Genomic DNA, 15,825 nt, shown 5'->3' on the forward strand with positions numbered 1-15,825 from the left:
TATAATAGCAGTAATGGGTAACTGTTCAAAAGTTGTCATGGAAAGGAGATTCATACAGCTCTGCAACCTGTTACAATCCTGTGAATAATATGTACCATCTGAAATACCAATAAATAAAAAATAAAAAAAATCTGCTGCACAACTTAGGGTAAGGCTGGTGTTGTAGTGGTAGATCTGAGGCCCTAGGAGAGCTGGAGACCCCACAGAGCTACAGCAGCTCAGAAGTCCACTTAGGCTTCATCAGGGACCCGTTTTGTGACTTGAAAACCCATTAATGGAACAATAAAGGGGTGAAGTAAATGTCATCAACATTGCATAAACTGGTGTTCTTTGCAGTTTTTTTAATAAATAACAGTGCCTGGAAGCCCTTCTAATTGTGAAGGTTTGTTTAACAAATAGTGTTGTAACAACATAAAAGAGGGGGAACTGTAAGACAGTTGCACAGATAGAAGGACGGATAGAAGGTTAAACAGATCATCATAAATAAGCCACATGCACCGATGCATCTGTACAGGTTTGTAGACAGAAAGGCAGGTATGTAGCTGTTAGTAAATCATGGATGAGATATAATCAGCTTCACAGAAACCGCTGTAAATCACACGCGCCTGCTTTAGAAATAACCACGCCACAAAGACCTTGGTAGTCAGCATGTAGGCATTAAAGTGTTAACATAAACAGAGATGGGCAGAAATAGGCAGTAAGGCAGATACCCAGATTGAAATAGAAAGTAAATAGAAAGCACATGTAGTAATAGACGTGGACCGATAAGTATATAGAGAAGCAGCTGTTGGTACGAAAATGGGATCACATATGATCAACTTTGTTTGGACTGTCAGGATTTGAAAACGGTTGCTTCATAGCAAAAAAAAACATAGCGCCAAGATGTCCTCCTCAATGTCCCTATGAGCGTTATAGTGTTAACAAAGCATACAGCCAGGCATCAACACTCTGTTAGACAGGTTCACAGTCACGCACAGGTAGGTGAGCAGATAGATAAGCAGGCACACAGGCAAAAAGATGGATGGACAGATAAATGGATCAATGGATGGACGGACCTCTCTGTTAAACATGAGTCAAATGTAGGGATGGGCGTAACCAGTGTAACTCACTGCAGTGTAATTACGCGAAATTACAGCAACATTATGCAAGGTTGTACAGAATTACACAAGGCTATTTTCCTGGTGCAAAATACACGCTCAGATCCGAAAGGAACCTGATATACACTTTGCGCAAGAAAATCGCTCTAAATGCAACAGAACTGGCACAACAGCCGCTGCTCGCGCTCTTTTCCTCCGCTCTTGGGTGGATGTCTTTCCCCACATTACTCCAAATTCCACAAAGGAGCGTAATTGTGTAATTCACGATTCGACCACGACTAATAAACTTGGCTTAAGTTTTAAAACTTTCCCTCTAGCTGCCCGGTGATCCGTCGGGTGCGGGATGATGAAGCCAAACGCTGATCGGGTGAGTGCGCATCTCAGTGTCCTTCTCCGTCGCCTCTTTCTTTCAGACCCTTGGGAGCTCAGTCTTACTTTCTATACAAATATTTATTTTTAGACCTTTTTTCTTTGCGGCCTAAATTGCTGCAAAAACTGATATTTGACTAGCAGGATCCCTTTCAACATTGAAAGCTACTCCGCGTCAGTACAGGAGCCTCAGCGCTGCAGGTACAGGAGACACAGACATCCATCCCTCTTGCTGACCGGGTCCCGTGAAACCAAACTGTAGCTCATAGTTTTCACATCAGGACCGCCACAAACGTAAAAGCGCAGAAAGGTGAAATAAATAAAAACATTGTTAACGCGTTCTTCAAAGACATTTAATTTCACCGTTGAAATTAGGTTCAAGCTCTTAACTCATGTAAATATTAAGAAGTGAGAATAAAAATGCTGCCTAACTGCCGTGACATTGCCACCCGCAATGCTGTGACTCGGATTCAAACCAAGGTTGCTGCGGCCACAACGCAGAGTACTAACCACTATACGATCACGGCGAGCTACTTGGGCTCTGAAAAGACTGCCCTGGTGTGGCTCTGATAGGCTTAAAAAAGGTCACAGTGTCCGTGGAGTGGATAGATTTAGCGTTTGTTTAAAACCCATCTTTTTAAGTTAGATCAGGGTCTTTTCTTTGAGTAGCAGATCACAGCAAATATTTACCTCTCTGCTTCCAGTGACAAGACTCCCCATAAACCAAGAAGCCCAGACTTCTTAACAAGATCCACCACTCTGCCCTGCAAGTCTCAAGTGTTCTATGAGTGCTGGGGTCGGGGAAGTGAACACTGCAAAAACTTAATCCACGGCCGACCAAACTCCTCCAGGCCAGGAGGGGCTCGGAACAGGCCCCCACATATTGTTGTTTTTTCTTTTCTGGGTGTCTCTTCAGACACATTCAGCTGCTTGGTGCATACTGCTTTAGAGTTGCATCGTGTGGAATGAAGTGGCGTAAACTTGACTAGCAAACAATGTAGTGGTGATGAATGGAGGGTCATAGAAGGGAGTAGATTGAAGTGCAAAGAGTAGAGTGACGTAATGTGTCATAGAATACAGTGGAATATAATGAAGTGGTGTGCCTTGGCATGGCGTTGAATAGCATTGTGAGGAATGGAGTGGCATAGAGCAGAGTGGGGTAGAGAGGAGTGAGGTTGCATAGAATGGCATAGAGTAGCATAGAGTAAAGTAGTGTGGTGTAGAGTGGCATAGTGTGGTGTAGAGTGAAGTGGCATGGAATGGCATAGAGTCAGAGAACAGTGTGTCATGGAGAGGGGTGGCAAAGAATTAGGAGGAGTGGAGTCGGACTGCATGAAGTAGAGTGTTGTGGAGTTGAGTAGCATACAGTTGCGTTGCATGGAGTGACACTGTGGTGTAGAGAGGAGCAGAGAAAAAAGTGGCATAGAGTAGAAAGGCCTACAGGAGAGTAGTGTAGAGTGGCACAGCATAGAGTAGTGTGCAGTAGAGTGGCATAGAGTAGAGCGCATGTAGTGCCATTGAGTGATATTGTGTGAGATGGAGTGGAGTGGAGTACAGTGAAGTGGCATGGAATGGAGTAGTATAGAGTAGAGTGGGAGAGAGTAAAGTGGAGTGGCATAGAGTGAACTAGAGTAGAGCGTAGTGGGATAGAGTGGAGTGGCATGGAGTGGAATGGAGAGGCACAGAATAGGGTAGAGTGCAAAAGTGTGGAATGGCATGGAGTTGAGTGGAGTGGCATAGAGTAGAGTGGCATTCTGTGGGGTGGATTAGAGTGGCATGGAGTGGCATATAGTAGAGTGGAATAGAGCTTAGTGGTGGAGAGTACAGTGGCTTAGAGTGGAGTATAATAGCATGGAGTAGAGTAGCGTAGAGTAGAGAGGGGTGCAACGGAGTAGAGTGGCATAGAGTTGAGTGGTGTACAGTGGCGTAGAGTAGAATGGGATAAAATAAAGTGGCGTACAGTAGACTGGAGTAGAGTAGCATAGAGTGGAGAGGCATAGAGTGGAGAGGAGTAAAGTAGAGTTGAATTGTATAGAGTAGAGTTCAGTTGAGTATTCTAGAGTGATGTAGAGCAGAGTGGCCTAGAGTCACATAAAGTGGCATTCTATGAAGTAGGGTGGCGTAGAGAGGAATGAAGGGAAGTGGCATAGAGTAGAGTGGAGTGGAGTAGAGGGGCATAGCAGAGAGTGACAGGGTGGAGTGGCATAGAATGGAGTAGCATAAAGTGGAGTGAAGTGGCGTATAATGGAGTGGCATAGATTAGAGTGGCATAGAGTGGAGTGATAGAGTGGAACAATGTAGATTAGAGTGGAGTAGAACTGAGTAGAGTGGAGTGGTATAGAGTTGCACAGTGTAGAGTACAGTGGCACTGAGGGGAGTAGAGTATAGTCATGCAGAGGAATACAGTGTGAGAAAGTAACTAAAGTGTCAATAGAGACGGCGTTTAGGGTGAAAAATAAGCTGTATGCTTGTCATGAATGTTGGAAAGCACATTGCACATCCAAGAATGATACGAAAACACTTTTAAAATATAAAAAATAGCGTACTGTAGAAAGACGAAAAGAACACATGTACTTGGTCCATCCTCCATGGAGGAATGAACACAAGAAAGGAAGATTCAGTCTATGGGAGCTAAGCAATCGAAATATTGCAAATGTGAGTGACATAGAAAACAATTAATGGTAAGTAAGCTATGGGCGTGTGGTAAGCCCACTGAATTCTAAACAATATGTCTCACAGCACATTCACTGTGTACGCAAGACATAAAAAGGTGTGACTAAGAGAATTCTGAGATTTAGAGCTTGACAGCAATTCACAACCCAACCAAATTGAGCCCTATATAATAATTTACAACAGAGCCAAAGTACACCTTTTATACCCCCAATGGTGGAGGTAAGATATTCAGCAGACACGTGGTCTCCCAGTGCTAAAGGTTTTTGGCTAGATATGAAGTGGGCGAAGTGCCCTGAAAACATTATAAAAGTAGGACACGTGCTATAAGCAGACATCACTTCCTTGGCAAGGCAGAAGAAAGGGCACTTCAGAGGGAAGAAATGAGAGGGCTGAGGAACAGACAGATAGCTCCCCTATGGGCAGAGGTGGCGGGAGCATGGAACACTCCTGACATGACTATGATGACGATGCAGATGGGCCTCTTAACTTGCGGAGTTAGGAGCACGACAAACACACCTCTCCTAGACCTCCCTGGAAGATCATACACTGGGGAGGGTTCCCCTGGGTCCCTTCCCCCCCTCCCGGCTGGGTCCCCATACAGCTGTAGACACACTCACACGATGCGTAGTTAGGTCTCGTTTTCTGGGCAAGTGGTTTGGCTTGCTTGTTATTTGTTGTAATAAGAGATGATGAGTACCTGACGTGCCAGAGCTAGAAATGGTGGGAACCGACCACCCTGCTCCATGGGCATACAGCAATGAACCGGAGACCCACAGGAGGCCCACACTACAGATCACAAGCCTGCTTACAGATTTATGCAAGGAACATCCCTCGGCATGGTGGTAACATAATATAATAGCAGTCATGGGTAACTGTTCAAAAGTTGTCATGGAAAGGAGTTTCATACAGCTCTGCAACCTGTTACAATCCTGTGAATAATATGTACCATCTGAAATACCAATAAATAAAAAAAATAAAAAATCTACTGCACAACTTAGGGTAAGGCTGGTGTTGTAGTGGTAGATCTGAGGCCCTAGGAGAGCTGGAGACCCCACAGAGCTACAGCAGCTCAGAAGTCCACTTGGGCTTCATCAGGGACCCGTTTTGTGACTTGAAAACCCATTAATGTAACAATAAAGGGGTGAAGTAAATGTCATCAACATTGCATAAACTGGTGTTCTTTGCAGTTTTTTAAATAAATACCAGTGCCTGGAAGCCCTTCTGACTGTGAAGGTTTGTTTAACAAATAGTGTTGTAACAACATAAAAGAGGGGGAACTGTAAGACAGTTGCACAGATAGAAGGACGGATAGAAGGTTAAACAGATCGTCATAAATAAGCCACATGCACTGATGCATCTGAACAGGTTTGTAGACAGAAAGGCAGGTATGTAGCTGTTAGTAAATCATGGATGAGATATAATCAGCGTCACAGAAACCGCTGTAAATCACACGCGCCTGCTTTAGAAATAACCACGCCACAAAGACCTTGGTAGTCAGCATGTAGGCTTTAAAGTGTTAACATAAACAGAGATGGGCAGAAATAGGCAGTAAGGCACATACCCAGATTGAAATAGAAAGGTAAATAGAAAGCACATGTAGTAATAGACGTGGACCGATAAGTATATACAGAAGCAGCTGTTGGTACGAAAATAGGATCACATATGATCAACTTTGTGTGGACCGTCAGGATTTGAAAACGGTTGCTTCATACCAAAAAAAAACATAGCGCCAAGATGTCCTCCTCAATGTCCCTATGAGCGTTATAGTGTTAACAAAGCATACAGCCAGGCATCAACACTCTGTTAGACAGGTTCACAGTCACGCACAGGTAGGTGAGCAGATAGATAAGCAGGCACACAGGCAAAAAGATGGATGGACAGATGAATGGATCAATGGATGGACGGACCTCTCTGTTAAACATGAGTCAAATGTAGGGATGGGCGTAACCAGTGTAACTCACTGCAGTGTAATTACGCGAAATTACAGCAACATTATGCGAGGTTGTACAGAATTACACAAGGCTATTTTCCTAGTGCAAAATACACGCTCAGATCCGAAAGGAACCTGATATACACTTTGCACAAGAAAATCGCTCTAAATGCAACAGAACTGGCACAACAGCCGCTGCTCCCGCTCTTTTCCTCCGCTCTTGGGTAGATGTCTTTCCCCACATTACTCCAAATTCCACAAAGGAGCGTAATTGTGTAATTCACGATTCGACCACTACTAATAAACTTGGCTTAAGTTTTAAAACTTTCCCTCTAGCTGCCCGGTCATCCGTCGGGTGCGGGATGATGAAGCCAAACGCTGATTGGGTGAGTGCGCCTCTCAGTGTCCTTCTCCATCGCCTCTTTCTTTCAGACCCTTGGGAGCTCAGTCTTACTTTCTATACAAATATTTATTTTTAGACCTTTTTTCTTCGCGGCCTGAATTGCTGCAAAAACTGATATTTGACTAGCAGGATCCCTTTCAACATTGAAAGCTACTCCGTGTCAGTACAGGAGCCTCGGCGCTGCAGGTACAGGAGACACAGACATCCATCCCTCTTGCTGACCGGGTCCCGTGAAACCAAACTGTAGCTCATGCTTTTCACATCAGGACCGCCACAAACGTAAAAGCGCAGAAAGGTGAAATAAATAATAACATTGTTAACGCGTTCTTCAAAGACATTTAATTTCACAGTTGAAATTAGGTTCAAGCTATTAACTCATGAAATATTAAGAATTGAGAATAAAAATGCTGCCCAACTGCCGTGACATTGTCACCCGCAATGCCGTGACTCAGACTCGAACCGAGGTTGCTGCGGCCACAACGCAGAGTACTAACCACTATACGATCACGGCGAGCTGCTTGGGCTCTGAAAAGACAACCCTGGTGTGGCTCTGATAGGCTTAAAAAAGGTCAAAGTGTCCGTGGAGTGGATAGATTTAGCGTTTGTTTAAAACCCATCTTTTCAAGTTAGATCAGGGTCTTTTCTTTGAGTAGCAGATCACAGCAAATATTTACCTCTCTGCTTCCAGTGACAAGACTCCCCATAAACCAAGAAGCCCAGACTTCTTAACAAGATCCACCACTCTGCCCTGCAAGTCTCAAGTGTTCTATGAGTGCTGGGGTCGGGGAAGTGAACACTGCAAAAACTTAATCCACGGCCGACCAAACTCCTCCAGGCCAGGAGGGGCTCGGAACAGGCCCCCACATATTGTTGTTTTTGTCTTTTCTGGGTGTCTCTTCAGACACATTCAGCTGCTTGGTGCATACTGCTTTAGAGTTGCATTGTGTGGAATTAAGTGGCGTAAACTTGACTAGCAAACAATGGAGTGGTCATGAATGGAGGGTCATAGAAGGGAGTAGATTGAAGTGCAAAGAGTAGAGTGACGTAATGTGTCATAGAATACAGTGGAATATAATGAAGTGGTGTGCCTTGGCATGGCGTTGAATACCATTGTGAGGAATGGAGTGGCATAGAGCAGAGTGGAGTAGAGAGGAGTGAGGTTGCATAGAATGGCATAGAGTAGCATAGAGTAAAGTAGTGTGGTGTAGAGTGGCATAGTGTGGTGTAGAGTGAAGTGGCATGGAATGGCATAGAGTCAGAGAACAGTGTGTCATGGAGAGGGGTGGCAAAGAATTAGGAGGAGTGGAGTCGGACTGCATGAAGTAGAGTGTTGTGGAGTTGAGTAGCATACAGTCGCGTTGCATGGAGTGACACTGTGGTGTAGAGAGGAGCAGAGTAAAAAGTGGCATAGAGTAGAAAGGCCTACAGGAGAGTAGTGTAGAGTGGCACAGCATAGAGTAGTGTGCAGTAGAGTGGCATAGAGTAGAGCGCATGTAGTGCCATTGAGTGATATTTTGTGAGATGGAGTGGAGTGGAGTACAGTGAAGTGGCATGGAATGAAGTAGTATAGAGTAGAGTGGGAGAGAGTAAAGTGGAGTGGCATAGAGTGAACTAGAGTAGAGCGTAGTGGGATAGAGTGGAGTAGCATGGAGTGGAATGGAGAGGCACAGAGTAGGGTAGAGTGCAAAAGTGTGGAATGGCATGGAGTTGAGTGGAGTGGCATAGAGTAGAGTGGCATTCTGTGGGGTGGATTAGAGTGGCATGGAGTGGCATACAGTAGAGTGGAATAGAGCTTAGTGGTGGAGAGTACAGTGGCTTAGAGTGGAGTATAGTAGCGTGGAGTAGAGTAGCGTAGAGTAGAGAGGGGTGCAACGGAGTAGAGTGGCATAGAGTTGAGTGGTGTACAGTGGCGTAGAGTAGAATGGGATAAAATAAAGTGGCGTACAGTAGACTGGAGTAGAGTAGCATAGAGTGGAGAGGCATAGAGTGGAGAGGAGTAAAGTAGAGTGGAATTGTATAGAGTAGAGTTCAGTTGAGTATTCTAGAGTGATGTAGAGCAGAGTGGCATAGAGTCACATAAAGTGGCATTCTATGAAGTAGGGTGGCGTAGAGAGGAATGAAGGGAAGTGGCATAGAGTAGAGTGGAGTGGAGTGGAGTAGAGGGGCATAGCAGAGAGTGACAGGGTGGAGTGGCATAGAATGGAGTAGCATAAAGTGGAGTGAAGTGGCGTATAGTGGAGTGGCATAGATTAGAGTGGCATAGAGTGGAGTGATAGAGTGGAACAATGTAGATTAGAGTGGAGTAGAACTGAGTAGAGTGGAGTGGTATAGAGTTGCACAGTGTAGAGTACAGTGGCACTGAGGGGAGTAGAGTATAGTCATGTAGAGGAATACAGTGTGAGAAAGTAACTAAAGTGTCAATAGAGACGGCGTTTAGGGTGAAAAATAAGCTGTATGCTTGTCATGAATGTTGGAAAGCACATTGCACATCCAAGAATGATACGAAAACACTTTTAAAATATAAAAAATAGCGTACTGTAGAAAGACGAAAAGAACACATGTACTTGGTCCATCCTCCATGGAGGAATGAACACAAGAAAGGAAGATTCAGTCTATGGGAGCTAAGCAATCGAAATATTGCAAATGTGAGTGACATAGAAAACAATTAATGGTAAGTAAGCTATGGGCGTGTGGTAAGCCCACTGAATTCTAAACAATATGTCTCACAGCACATTCACTGTGTACGCAAGACATAAAAAGGTGTGACTAAAAGTAGGACACGTGCTATAAGCAGACATTACTTCCTTGGCAAGGCAGAAGAAAGGGCACTTCAGAGGGAAGAAATGAGAGGGCTGAGGAACAGACAGATAGCTCCCCTATGGGCAGAGGTGGCGGGAGCATGGAACACTCCTGACATGACTATGATGACGATGCAGATGGGCCTCTTAACTTGCGGAGTTAGGAGCACGACAAACACACCTCTCCTAGACCTCCCTGGAAGATCATACACTGGGGAGGGTTCCCCTGGGTCCCTTCCCCCCCCCCGGCTGGGTCCCCATACAGCTGTAGACACACTCACACGATGCGTAGTTAGGTCTCGGTTTCTGGGCAAGTTGTTTGGCTTGCTTGTTATTTGTTGTAATAAGAGATAATGAGTACCTGACGTGCCAGAGCTAGAAATGGTGGGAACCGACCACCCTGCTCCATGGGCATACAGCAATGAACCGGAGACCCACAGGAGGCCCACACTACAGATCACAAGCCTGCTTACAGATTTATGCAAGGAACATCCCTCAGCATGGTGGTAACATAATATAATAGCAGTAATGGGTAACTGTTCAAAAGTTGTCATGGAAAGGAGATTCATACAGCTCTGCAACCTGTTACAATCCTGTGAATAATATGTACCATCTGAAATACCAATAAATAAAAAAAATAAAAAATCTACTGCACAACTTAGGGTAAGGCTGGTGTTGTAGTGGTAGATCTGAGGCCCTAGGAGAGCTGGAGACCCCACAGAGCTACAGCAGCTCAGAAGTCCACTTGGGCTTCATCAGGGACCCGTTTTGTGACTTGAAAACCCATTAATGTAACAATAAAGGGGTGAAGTAAATGTCATCAACATTGCATAAACTGGTGTTCTTTGCAGTTTTTTAAATAAATAACAGTGCCTGGAAGCCCTTCTGACTGTGAAGGTTTGTTTAACAAATAGTGTTGTAACAACATAAAAGAGGGGGAACTGTAAGACAGTTGCACAGATAGAAGGACGGATAGAAGGTTAAACAGATCGTCATAAATAAGCCACATGCACCGATGCATCTGTACAGGTTTGTAGACAGAAAGGCAGGTATGTAGCTGTTAGTAAATCATGGATGAGATATAATCAGCGTCACAGAAACCGCTGTAAATCACACGCGCCTGCTTTAGAAATAACCACGCCACAAAGACCTTGGTAGTCAGCATGTAGGCTTTAAAGTGTTAACATAAACAGAGATGGGCAGAAATAGGCAGTAAGGCTCATACCCAGATTGAAATAGAAAGGTAAATAGAAAGCACATGTAGTAATAGACGTGGACCGATAAGTATATAGAGAAGCAGCTGTTGGTACGAAAATAGGATCACATATGATCAACTTTGTGTGGACCGTCAGGATTTGAAAACGGTTGCTTCATACCAAAAAAAAACATAGCGCCAAGATGTCCTCCTCAATGTCCCTATGAGCGTTATAGTGTTAACAAAGCATACAGCCAGGCATCAACACTCTGTTAGACAGGTTCACAGTCATGCACAGGTAGGTGAGCAGATAGATAAGCAGGCACACAGGCAAAAAGATGGATGGACAGATGAATGGATCAATGGATGGACGGACCTCTCTGTTAAACATGAGTCAAATGTAGGGATGGGCGTAACCAGTGTAACTCACTGCAGTGTAATTACGCGAAATTACAGCAACATTATGCGAGGTTGTACAGAATTACACAAGGCTATTTTCCTGGTGCAATATACACGCTCAGATCCGAAAGGAACCTGATATACACTTTGCACAAGAAAATCGCTCTAAATGCAACAGAACTGGCACAACAGCCGCTGCTCGCGCTCTTTTCCTCCGCTCTTGGGTAGATGTCTTTCCCCACATTACTCCAAATTCCACAAAGGAGCGTAATTGTGTAATTCACGATTCGACCACGACTAATAAACTTGGCTTAAGTTTTAAAACTTTCCCTCTAGCTGCCCGGTGGTCCGTCGGGTGCGGGATGATGAAGCCAAACGCTGATTGGGTGAGCGCGCCTCTCAGTGTCCTTCTCCGTCGCCTCTTTCATTCAGACCCTTGGGAGTTCAGTCTTACTTTCTATACAAATATTTATTTTTAGACCTTTTTTCTTTGCGGCCTGAATTGCTGCAAAAACTGATATTTGACTAGCAGGATCCCTTTCAACATTGAAAGCTACTCCGCGTCAGTACAGGAGCCTCGGCGCTGCAGGTACAGGAGACACAGACATCCATCCCTCTTGCTGACCGGGTCCCGTGAAACCAAACTGTAGCTCATACTTTTCACATCAGGACCGCCACAAACGTAAAAGCGCAGAAAAGTGAAATAAATAATAACATTGTTAACGCGTTATTCAAAGACATTTAATTTCACCGTTGAAATTAGGTTCAAGCTCTTAACTCATGTAAATATTAAGAAGTGAGAATTAAAATGCTGCCCAACTGCCGTGACATTGCCACCCGCAATGCAGTGACTCGGATTCGAACCGAGGTTGCTGCGGCCACAACGCAGAGTACTAACCACTATATGATCACGGCGAGCTACTTGGGCTCTGAAAAGACTACCCTGGTGTGGCTCTGATAGGCTGAAAAAAGGTCACAGTGTCCGTGGAGTGGATAGATTTAGCGTTTGTTTAAAACCCATCTTTTCAAGTTACATCAGGGTCTTTTCTTTGAGTAGCAGATCACAGCAAATATTTACCTCTCTGCTTCCAGTGACAAGACTCCCCATAAACCAAGAAGCCCAGACTTCTTAACAAGATCCACCACTCTGCCCTGCAAGTCTCAAGTGTTCTATGAGTGCTGGGGTCGGGGAAGTGAACACTGCAAAAACTTAATCCACGGCCGACCAAACTCCTCCAGGCCAGGAGGGGCTCGGAACAGGCCCCCACATATTGTTGTTTTTTTCTTTTCTGGGTGTCTCTTCAGACACATTCAGCTGCTTGGTGCATACTGCTTTAGAGTTGCATTGTGTGGAATGAAGTGGCGTAAACTTGACTAGCAAACAATGGAGTGGTGATGAATGGAGGGTCATAGAAGGGAGTAGATTGAAGTGCAAAGAGTAGAGTGGCGTAATGTGTCATAGAATACAGTGGAATATAATGAAGTGGTGTGCCTTGGCATGGCGTTGAATAGCATTGTGAGGAATGGAGTGGCATAGAGCAGAGTGGGGTAGAGAGGAGTGAGGTTGCATAGAATGGCATAGAGTAGCATAGAGTAAAGTAGTGTGGTGTAGAGTGGCATAGTGTGGTGTAGAGTGAAGTGGCATGGAATGGCATAGAGTCAGAGAACAGGGTGTCATGGAGAGGGGTGGCAAAGAATTAGGAGGAGTGGAGTCGGACTGCATGAAGTAGAGTGTTGTGGAGTTGAGCAGCATACAGTCGCGTTGCATGGAGTGACACTGTGGTGTAGAGAGTGTAGGAGGCTGGACTGGCTTGTAGTGAGTACCAAGGGGTACTTGCACCTTGCACCAGGCCCAGTTATCCCTTATTAGTGTATAGGGTGTCTAGCAGCTTAGGCTGATAGATAATGGTAGCTTAGCAGAGCAGCTTAGGCTGAACTAGGAGACGTGTGAAGCTACTACAGTACCACAAGTGTCACTTGCACAATATCATAAGAAAACACAATACACAGATATACTAAAAATAAAGGTACTTTATTTTTATGACAATATGCCAAAGTATCTCAGTGAGTACCCTCAGTATGAGGATAGCAATTATACACAAGTTATATGTACACAATACCAAAAATATGCAGTATAGTCTTAGAAAACAGTGCAAACAATGTATAGTTACAATAGGATGCAATGGGGACACATAGGGATAGGGGCAACACAAACCATATACTCCAAAAGTGGAATGCGAACAACGAATGGACCCCAAACCTATGTGACCTTGTAGAGGGTCGCTGGGACTATTAGAAAATAGTGAGAGTTAGAAAATTAGCCCTCCCCAAGACCCTGAAAAGTGAGTGCAAAGTGCACTAAAGTTCCCCAAAAGACAAAGAAGTCGTGATAGAGGAATAATGCAGGAAAGACACCAACCAACAATGCAACAACTGTGGATTTCCAATCTAGGGTACCTGTGGAACAAGGGGACCAAGTCAAAAAGTCACAAGCAAGTCGGAGATGGGCAAATGCCCAGGAAATGCCAGCTGTGGGTGCAAAGAAGCTTCTACTGGACAGAAGAAGCTGCGGTTTCTGCAGGAACAAAAAGGGCTAGAGACTTCCCCTTTGGTGGACGGATCCCTCACGCCGTGGAGAGTCGTGCAGAAGTGTTTTCCTGCCGAAAGAATGCCAACAAGCCTTGCTAGCTGCAAATCGTGCGGTTAGCGTTTTTGGAAGCTGCTGTGGCCCAGGAGGTCGCAAATTGGACCAGGAGAGAGAGGGGACGTCGATCAAGACAAGGAGCCCTCTCAGCAGCAGGTAGCACCCGGAGAAGTGCCAGAAACAGGCACTACGAGGATGCGTGAAACGGTGCTCGCCGAAGTTGCACAAAGGAGTCCCACGTCGCCGGAGACCAACTTAGAAAGTCGTGCAATGCAGGTTAGAGTGCCGTGGACCCAGGCTTGGCTGTGCACGAAGGATTTCCGCCGGAAGTGCACAGGGGCCGGAGTAGTTGCAAAAGTCACGGTTTCCAGCAATGCAGTCTAGCGAGGTGAGGCAAGGACTTACCTCCACCAAACTTGGACTGAAGAGTCACTAGACTGTGGGAGTCACTTGGACAGAGTTGCTGGATTTGAGGGACCTCGTTCGTCGTGTTGAGAGGAGACCCAAGGGACCGGTAATGCAGCTTTTTGGTGCCTGCGGTTGCAGGGGGAAGATTCCGTCGACGCACGGGAGATTTATTCGGAGCTTCTGGTGCAGAGAGGAGGCAGACTTCCCCCACAGCATACACAAGCAGGAAAACTGTCGAGAAGGCGGCAGGATCAGCGTTACAGAGTTGCAGTAGTCGTCTTTGCTACTATGTTGCAGTTTTGCAGGCTTCCAGCGCGGTCAGCAGTCGATTCCTTGGCAGAAGGTGAAGAGAGAGATGCAGAGGAACTCTGATGAGCTCTTGCATTCGTTATCTAAAGTTTCCCCAGAGACAGAGACCCTAAATAGCCAGAAAAGAGGGTTTGGCTACTTAGGAGAGAGGATAGGCTACTAACACCTGAAGGAGCCTATCAGAAGGAGTCTCTGACGTCACCTGGTGGCACTGGCCACTCAGAGCAGTCCAGTGTGCCAGCAGCACCTCTGTTTCCAAGATGGCGGAGGTCTGGAGCACACTGGAGGAGCTCTGGACACCTCCCAGGGGAGGTGCAGGTCAGGGGAGTGGTCACTCCCCTTTCCTTTGTCCAGTTTCGTGCCAGAGCAGGGCTAAGGGGTCCCCTGAACCGGTGTAGACTGGCTTATGCAGAATTGGGCACATCTGTGCCCATGAAAGCATTTCCAGAGGCTGGGGGAGGCTACTCCTCCCCTGCCTTCACACCATTTTCCAAAGGGAGAGGGTGTAACACCCTCTCTCAGAGGAAGTCCTTTGTTCTGCCATCCTGGGACAAGCCTGGCTTGACCCCAGGGGGGCAGAAACCTGTCTGAGGGGTTGGCAGCAGCAGCAGCTGCAGTGAAACCCCAGGAAAGGCAGTTTGGCAGTACCAGGGTCTGTGCTACAGACCACTGGGATCATGGGATTGTGCCAACTATGCCAGGATGGCATAGAGGGGGCAATTCCATGATCATAGACATGTTACATGGCCATATTCGGAGTTACCATTGTGAAGCTACATATAGGTAGTGACCTATATGTAGTGCACGCGTGTAATGGTGTCCCCGCACTCACAAAGTCCGGGGAATTGGCCCTGAACAATGTGGGGGCACCTTGGCTAGTGCCAGGGTGCCCTCACACTAAGTAACTTTGCACCTAACCTTTACCAGGTAAAGGCTAGACATATAGGTGTCTTATAAGTTACTTAAGTGCAGTGAAAATGGCTGTGAAATAATGTGTGCATTATTTCACTCAGGCTGCAGTGGCAGGCCTGTGTAAGAATTGTCAGAGCTCCCTATGGGTGGCAAAAGAAATGCTGCAGCCCATAGGGATCTCCTGGAACCCCAATACCCTGGGTACCTCAGTACCATATACTAGGGAATTATAAGGGTGTTCCAGTAAGCCAATGTAAATTGGTAAAATTGGTCACTAGCCTGTTAGTGACAGTTTGAAAGAAATGAGAGAGCATAACCACTGAGGTTCTGGTTAGCAGAGACTCAGTGAGACAGTTTGGCACCACACAGGGAACACATACATATAGGCCACAAACGTATGAGCACTGGGGTCCTGACTAGCAGGGTCCCAGTGACACATAACAAACACACTGAAAACATAGAGTTTTCACTGTGAGCACTGGGCCCTGGCTAGCAGGATCCCAGTGAGACAGTGAAAACACCCTGACATACACTCACAAACAGGCCAAAAGTGGGGGTAACAAGGCTAGAAAGAGGCTACTTTCTCAAACAACCCCCCCCCAAACGAAGGACAATAAGGCTAACCTTGGCCAGTTGAGACTGTATTGTCTAAGTGGTGATAAGTAGAGAGTAGCTCTGCAATAGACTG

This window comes from Pleurodeles waltl, chromosome 12 (assembly GCF_031143425.1).
Source record: "Pleurodeles waltl isolate 20211129_DDA chromosome 12, aPleWal1.hap1.20221129, whole genome shotgun sequence".
In the NCBI taxonomy this organism is placed as follows: domain Eukaryota; kingdom Metazoa; phylum Chordata; class Amphibia; order Caudata; family Salamandridae; genus Pleurodeles; species Pleurodeles waltl.